At 41.8% G+C, this 7249-nt stretch overlaps 1 long non-coding RNA gene across 1 annotated transcript; it reads left to right on the top strand.

The window, feature by feature from the left end:
- Window positions 1-5673: 5673 nt before the first annotated feature.
- LOC132095773 (uncharacterized) lies at window positions 5674-6839 on the top strand. The gene is made up of 3 exons (XR_009422500.1): window positions 5674-5747; window positions 6241-6563; window positions 6624-6839. It is a non-coding gene; the product is annotated as an uncharacterized LOC132095773 (long non-coding RNA).
- The last annotated feature ends 410 nt before the right edge of the window (window positions 6840-7249 follow it).

Consider the following 7249-nt stretch of genomic DNA (forward strand, 5'->3'; position numbering starts at 1 on the left):
CCCGATCATTGTTAGATTACGATCTGGAATCTGTATATAAAAGTGTATGTGAAGAGTATAGTTCTCAATGTACAGTTGTCTTGCAAAATACTCAGAAACCTCAGCCATATGATGACCTCTTCTACACTTCAGTGATTATTGGTGGAAAAGTAGAGGCAAAAGCAATGCTTGACACTGGATCAATGGCTTGCACCATGAGCTCCAAGATCTTACCTCAATTGCTGAGTACTGGTGTGTTGTCAAACCTTTCACTTGCCCCGACAGATGTTGTTTTGGTTGGATGTGGAGGCACAAGAACGAACCCATTAGGAGTGTGCGAGCTGGATCTGAATGTGTACGGCTGTTATGTCACTGTTCCAACTTTGGTAGTCGAAGGCCAGGGTGATGATCTTATTCTTGGCAGTAACCTCTTGAAACATTTTATTCTTCAGCTGAGAAGTTCTTCAGAGTTATTAATAAGTGCATCTGAACGTGAGTGTGATATTAATGAGCAAAGCAAGTTACTTGATCTACTAGCCAATGTGGAGAAGTGGAAAAATGGTTATATCCCTGATCTAGTGGGAACAGTAAAGATCAAAAAGGCAGTGTCACTCGAACCCATGACTGAGAACTTAGTTTGGGGCAAGCTGCAAAGCACTCATGACATCTCAGCTGGCAGCGCTGTCATTTTGGAGCCCAGTAGAGTTAAATCAAGGCCAAGGACAGTGCTGGTTGGGAAAACCGTAGCGTTGATGCGTGAAGATGGATGGGCTCCGCTTAAAGTGATAAACCCCTCAGAGAAAGCAGTGACTTTGAAAAGGAATTCTACACTTGCTGATGCTTTTCCTTGCATGGCTTTGCAGGATTTTGACTGCTCTGAGTTTTCTGATGGTTCCTCAAAGCAAAAAGTTCAGAGAACAGCTGATGTTTTAACTGACAGACAGGATGAGATGAGTTTACCAGTCAAATCAGGACCTACCGACTCATGTTCTGCTGATGACACGGCAGTCTTACATGACTTGGGCTTAGCTGATTTGGATATTGAGTCGTGTGATGTGTCTGCAGACTGCAAAACAAAACTGGTGCAGCTTGTCTCTCAGTATCATTCTAGCTTTTCCAGACACAAGTTGGACTGTGGAAATGCAACAGGCTTTGTTCACCGTATCCGCCTGAGTGACGACAAGCCCTTACGGTTGCGATATCGACGCCTTGCTCCGAATCAATATGACAAACTTCGGCAAGTTTGCTGCCTTGGGAGGAAATGCCTATTTTTCAACCATGGACCTCAAATCTGGCTACTATAATGTAGAAGTTCAATGAGGATGACCAGAAATACACCTCATTTACATCACCTTTTGGGTTATACGAATATAATCGTTTACCGCAGGGCCTGTGTAACAGTCCGGCCACTTTCATGTGGATGATGTCGACTATATTCGGGGATCAGAATTTCAACAGCCTATTATGTTATCTGGATGACGTCCTGGTATTTGCACTCACTGAAGAGCTGGCGTTAGAGAGATTAGAAATGGTGTTTAAGAGTCTCAAGACTCACAATCTTAAGCTTGCTCCGAAGAAATGTCACTTCTTGCGAAGTTCGGTAAAATTTTTGGGTCACATCATCAGTGCGGACGGTATTGCTACCGATCCAGAAAAAGTAAAAGCCATTGCTTCTGTCACTGAGGACGATCTCATGGTTGAGGGTACCAGTGTCCCCTGCCAGCAGAAAATAAGGTATTTTCTGGGTATGGTAGTGTTTTACCAGCAGTTTATTGAAGAGTGTTCGGCCATTGCCAAACCATTGTTCAGTCTTACAACTGGAAGAAAGGCTCCTCGTGGAAAATGGAAGGGTCAAATGTGTCAGAGAGAGTTTGTCTGCTTCAGACTGGACTGAGGAATGCAGCCGAGCATTTCACAAATTAAGGCAGGCTTTGCTTGATCAAGTCTTATTGGCTCATCCAAATTTCAATGAAACCTTCCTACTCTCAGTGGATGCTTCTAGTAATGGGCTTGGAGCCGTATTGTCACAGGTTCCTAGCAATGGGACGACTGCCAGGCCAATTGCTTTTGCGAGCATGTCGCTTACCTATGCTCAGTCAAGATATCCTGCACATAGGTTAGAATTTTATGCCATGAAATGGGCAATTTGTGACAAATTCCATCACTGGCTAGGGTCAGAAATTTACGGTTTGGACAGACAACAACCCTTTAACGTATATTCTGTCCAAAGCAAAATTGGATGCTTGTGAACACAGGTGGGTTGCTAAACTAGCACCATACCAGTTTGATATTAAGTACATTCCTGGTCCAAAAAACGTAGTTGCTGATGCCCTGAGTCGAGAACCCTTTGTCCACCCTAGTGTACTCCATTATCTGACGAGAGTCCCTTATGATAAATTGCTGGCAGAAGCTGCAGCTGTGCGCACAGGCTGTGTCCAAGATGTCTTTTGTTGGTCTACTCACCCCCTTGACAGTTCTTCCGACACTGGAGGAGTTGCATGTCATACAGCTAAAGTTTCCTTACCTGGTACAATGTCAAAGCAGGAAGTAGGAGCTGTTCTGCACTCTTGTAGGCTTAGTGATAACTCCATGTCACATGCTTTGCTGCTGCCTCACCTTCCACAAATGATAATGCCTTTGGAATCATCGGACGTTGATGTGCTGTCCCATGAATATCTAATGAAAAGACAACAGGACGATAATGTTGTAAAAAGGTTGATTTGCTTTGTTGAGAGGGGACTGAGACCTAATAGGAGGGAACGAATGAACGAACCAACAGCTGTCTTGAAAATTATGAAACACTGGGGAAAACTGTTGATGAGGAATGGTGTGTTGTACAGGGTTTCAAAGAATAGTGTCACCAAGAGAAAAACTTACCTGTATGTTGTGCCGGATGCAGTGAAAACCATGGTGTTGAAAGGCATTCACAATCAAGCAGGACATCAAGGTCAGCAGCGGACTCTGTATCTTGCTCGGCAAAGGTTCTTTTGGCTTGGCTTAGAGAAGGATGTGAGGGAGTATGTGAGGTGCTGTCGTCGATGTGTGATCAGCAAGACGCCCAAACCGGAGGGTTGTGCACCGTTGGAGAACATCATTACAACAGAGCCCCTTGAACTCGTCTGCATAGACTTTTGGTCAGCGGAGGACTCTGCCAACCGGTCCCTGGATGTTCTTGTTGTTACAGATCACTTCACAAAAATGGCTAATGCCTTCTTGTGTCCAAATTAGTCTGCCAAAGCAGTGGCGCATCAACTGTGGCATAACTATTTCGGTGTTTATGTTTTCCCAAGCCGAATTCAATCCGATCGAGGAGCCAACTTTGAGAGTGCCCTGATCGCTGAACTTTTGAATATCGCTGGAGTCCAGAAATCGAGGACAACTCCATATCATCCAATGGGGAATGGAGCTTGTGAGAGGATGAACAGAACCCTGGGCAATATGATACGTGCTCTGTCGGCAAAGACCAAGCACAAATGGCCGCAGGTACTCAAATATCTCACTTTTGCATATAATTGCACCATCCACGAGACCACAGGGTATGCTCCTTTCCTGTTGATGTTTGGGCGGATTCCACGGCTGCCCATTGACCTGGTGTTTGGATCTGTTCTAGACAACCCTGATGTTGTGTCTTATGACAATTACGTCCAGGCTCTTCGGAGAGATATGAAGGAGGCAATGTGTGTCACTCAGGCATCTGCCAAGAAACAGCTTAAGAGACATGCTGATTTGTACAATAGGAGAGTCAAGGGGGGACCAATTGATGTTGGTGATAGAGTTTTGCTTGCCAACAAAGGAGCACGTGGAAAACGGAAGCCTGCTGACCTTTGGGAGGATACTGTGTACACTGTTGTTGGACTTAATGCAGACAGTCATACCTACAGAATTCAGCACAGCGGTACTGGTGTTATGAAGACTGTACATCGTAACCTTATAATGCCAGTTAACTTTCTTCCTCTTCCTGATGATGATTTGTAAGGTGAGCCATCCGAAGACCACCTGAGTGGCTCAGAGACTGTTGATTCTGTGGTTGCTGACGTGTCTGTGGATGCTACCAATTAAAGAACACGAGAGTGGGTATCGCAGCTACCTTCTGATGATGAAGACTTGGACAATGTGGAGGAGGCAACAGATGTTTTTGAACCAACACAGGCTGTGGATGCGACTCAGGCAAATGAATTAGACCATAATGTGATTGACAGCTCTAACACTGCCCAGCTGGGACCAGAGGGTAATGAGGATGTTGAGAGTATGGACAAGAGTGTACCTGAATCTGCTGTAGAGCAAGTTGATAAATCTGCTTCTGTTTCTTTGAGTGTTTCAACATCGATTGGTGGTCGTTTTGAGGAAAACAATTCAGAGTCAAATATCAGTGTTCATAACTTCCCTGCTGGAAGTTCACTAAGTCATGTGAGATCCAGGGCTGGTAGATTGTTTAAACCAGTGACGAGATTCATTGAGATAATGAACCAGCAAAAAGTTCTGGGGTGAACATAAATATGTTGCTTGAGTTTTTTTTACGGTAACTCATCTTTTTCTTTTCTTTTCTTCCTGGTATACATTTTTCGGGTATTAGTTAATGTTAATGTAAATGTTACTGTGATGTTTATATTCATGTAATTTGGTTATTTTGAGAGAATGTGATATTAATAATTTGAGACGGGAGTGAAGTCTCGCTGCTGAGCAACTTGTGTGTCCAAATGTATGAATTGTCATTGGTTAGCTAACATGTAACGGGCATGTTTTTCTAAGAGTGTCTAGGGGATTGGCCACCCCTCTTTTCACTTTAATTCCTGTGGGGAATAGTGTCTACACTGAATTGAACTGACAATTTCATGAAATTTTGAACACCTTGTTATTTATTTATTTATTTTTTTTGATTTTCTCTCTTCTTAATGTAAATGGTTCTTGAGGTTATGTATCTGATGTAGTTTGGTAGTCTGTAATGTGTATGTATTTTTTGGTCACTATTTTGGAGCTATTTGTGCAGAAGCAAGTGGAATTCAGCAGGGGGGAGTGTAACAGGTCAAATATGTGCTTCCACTTACTACATTTATTTTCATGTATGGCCCCTTTAATTGCACTCTCCGCCCAGATTTGGTAGGATGATTAACTGGTTCCGGTAGAGTCATTAGACTCGCGCCAGTCGAGAGTGTGAACGGCTGCAGTGTGTGAGTGCTCCATGTCTTAAATATTTTTTAGTAATTCTATAATCATTTTATAGGTTAATACTGAATTATATTTGTGTTTAGAAGTATGTTATATGATTTGGATTTGTGTCACTGTTATATGTATTGTAATATTGAGTTTAATGTTCACCTTCAGTATAATATCCACGAGGGTGATGACTGAAGCTGATCACCGCTGTTCTATGTTATCAACATAATAAACATCCATCTTAAAATTACAATTTGGTGTCCGAGTTCAACACAACACAACGCAGAGACAACACTGTTACACACAGAACTAAACCATAAAGCTCCACAGAATTGGAATGACATTTTAACCAAGTTTAATCCATTTCACAATTCCACAAATTGGAAATGTAGTGCTGTAAACTACTCATATATATTTTAAGAATTTGTAATTATTATAATTATCTCTATAAATATACATTTTACATAAAGTCTATAACATAAAATGCTATTCATAATCTTCTGTGGACCTCCATAAGATCTTACATGTAGTTATATGTGTACAGTGGCGGTTCTACATTGAAATACACCCTGGGCGAGACCCCTTTCGAGCCCCCCCTGTGGCTTATATCTGGGGTGCAATCCAAAATTATTGAAAAAAACTTTGCCTGCTTGATGTCATCCACTATAGCAGATATGATTTTGCTGCTCAACAAATCAATCAGCTCATTCTGCACATGATGGCCTAGGTAGCTGTTATGACTTGCTGTTCCTCGGTTGGGTCACTGACAGTTCCTTCCATGCTTTCATGCAATTGAGGTGTTCTGTACTGTTTTCATGTGGTGTGAGATAATTGCTTGCATGTTTCCAATTTGCCATTCCTGCACTTGTTAAATTGATGTTCCTCTTGGAAAACAATTTGCAGCAGAAGCAAAAGAGGCTGTTGTTCTTAATTGAATAAATCAGCCAACTTCTTGCCATCTTTTCACCACTTACTAATGTCTTCTTAAAATATTGGTGGTGGCAACTTCTCCCATCACTCTCACTCCTACGGAAAACAAAGCCAGGTGGCACCTTACTTGGTCCTCTGCGAACCAGCTCAGTCCGAATCCTGTCAGTCAGATGTGAGGGCCAGCTAGCAGGGTCTGTTGACAGAGGCTCATCCTCACCAGTGGGGCTCAGTGGGGGTTCAGCTCCAGGCATTTCTATCAGACAGCATATTGGCATATTACTCAAAACACATTGCAGTGAAAAAACATAGTCCTACTCATAAATTATCAGAAATATTAAAATTACATTAAATTGCAGTTGTCCAGTTGTCTTGTAGCCTACACACACACACACACACACACGATATGCACACCTGAAAGCTCATGCTGGGGAGAAGTAGAGGCAAAGAGGTCTTCATCCTCAATATCAGATATTTGTGGAGACATATGTGTAGCGGAGGAGGTGGTTGGCTCATCCTGACGGGTCGAGACCATTCCAGAAGAGGCCTGTGTAGCGGGGGAGGTTGTTGGCTCATCCTGACCAGTGGCAGAGGATGCTCCAAAATATTTTAGAAGTGCCCCTGAAATTGCAATTGAATTGCATTTGAAATCAAAAGACCATAGGATAATGTTTTATAAAGCTAAAACAGCCTGGGGTCAAATTGACTCAAAACATAATAGAAGGGTTACATAAACATGCTCTTACACACTAAATGTCTGTCATTAAACGCTATATCCTCCTGGAAAAAAAACATTTATTTATTTTATTTCTTCTTCGGTTTTATGGCGGGTAGCACCAAAGTTAGGTGCATTATCGCCACCTACTGTATTGGAGTGTGAACCAGAGTTTACCCTTTCAAAACGTGAGAAAAATAATAATAATATAAAATAAAAAAATATATATATTTTTTTTACATAAATACAATTACACCCACTAACCGGAAGTTATAGCTCAAATATTATCCTCATATGTTCTGACTAAATGAACTGAAGGACACGGGAAAGAAAATGTAAAAAAAAAAAAAAAATCAGATTTGGCAATAACACACAAGTGATCACATACGAAAAAGCCTAGTGTAAAGAATAACAACAAATACCTCACTTTTTAAACAAGTTTGGAAGGAGCCATATACGTGGAGAATATTTGAG

The sequence above is a fragment of the Carassius carassius genome, chromosome 20, assembly GCF_963082965.1.
Source record: "Carassius carassius chromosome 20, fCarCar2.1, whole genome shotgun sequence".
NCBI lineage: Eukaryota > Metazoa > Chordata > Actinopteri > Cypriniformes > Cyprinidae > Carassius > Carassius carassius.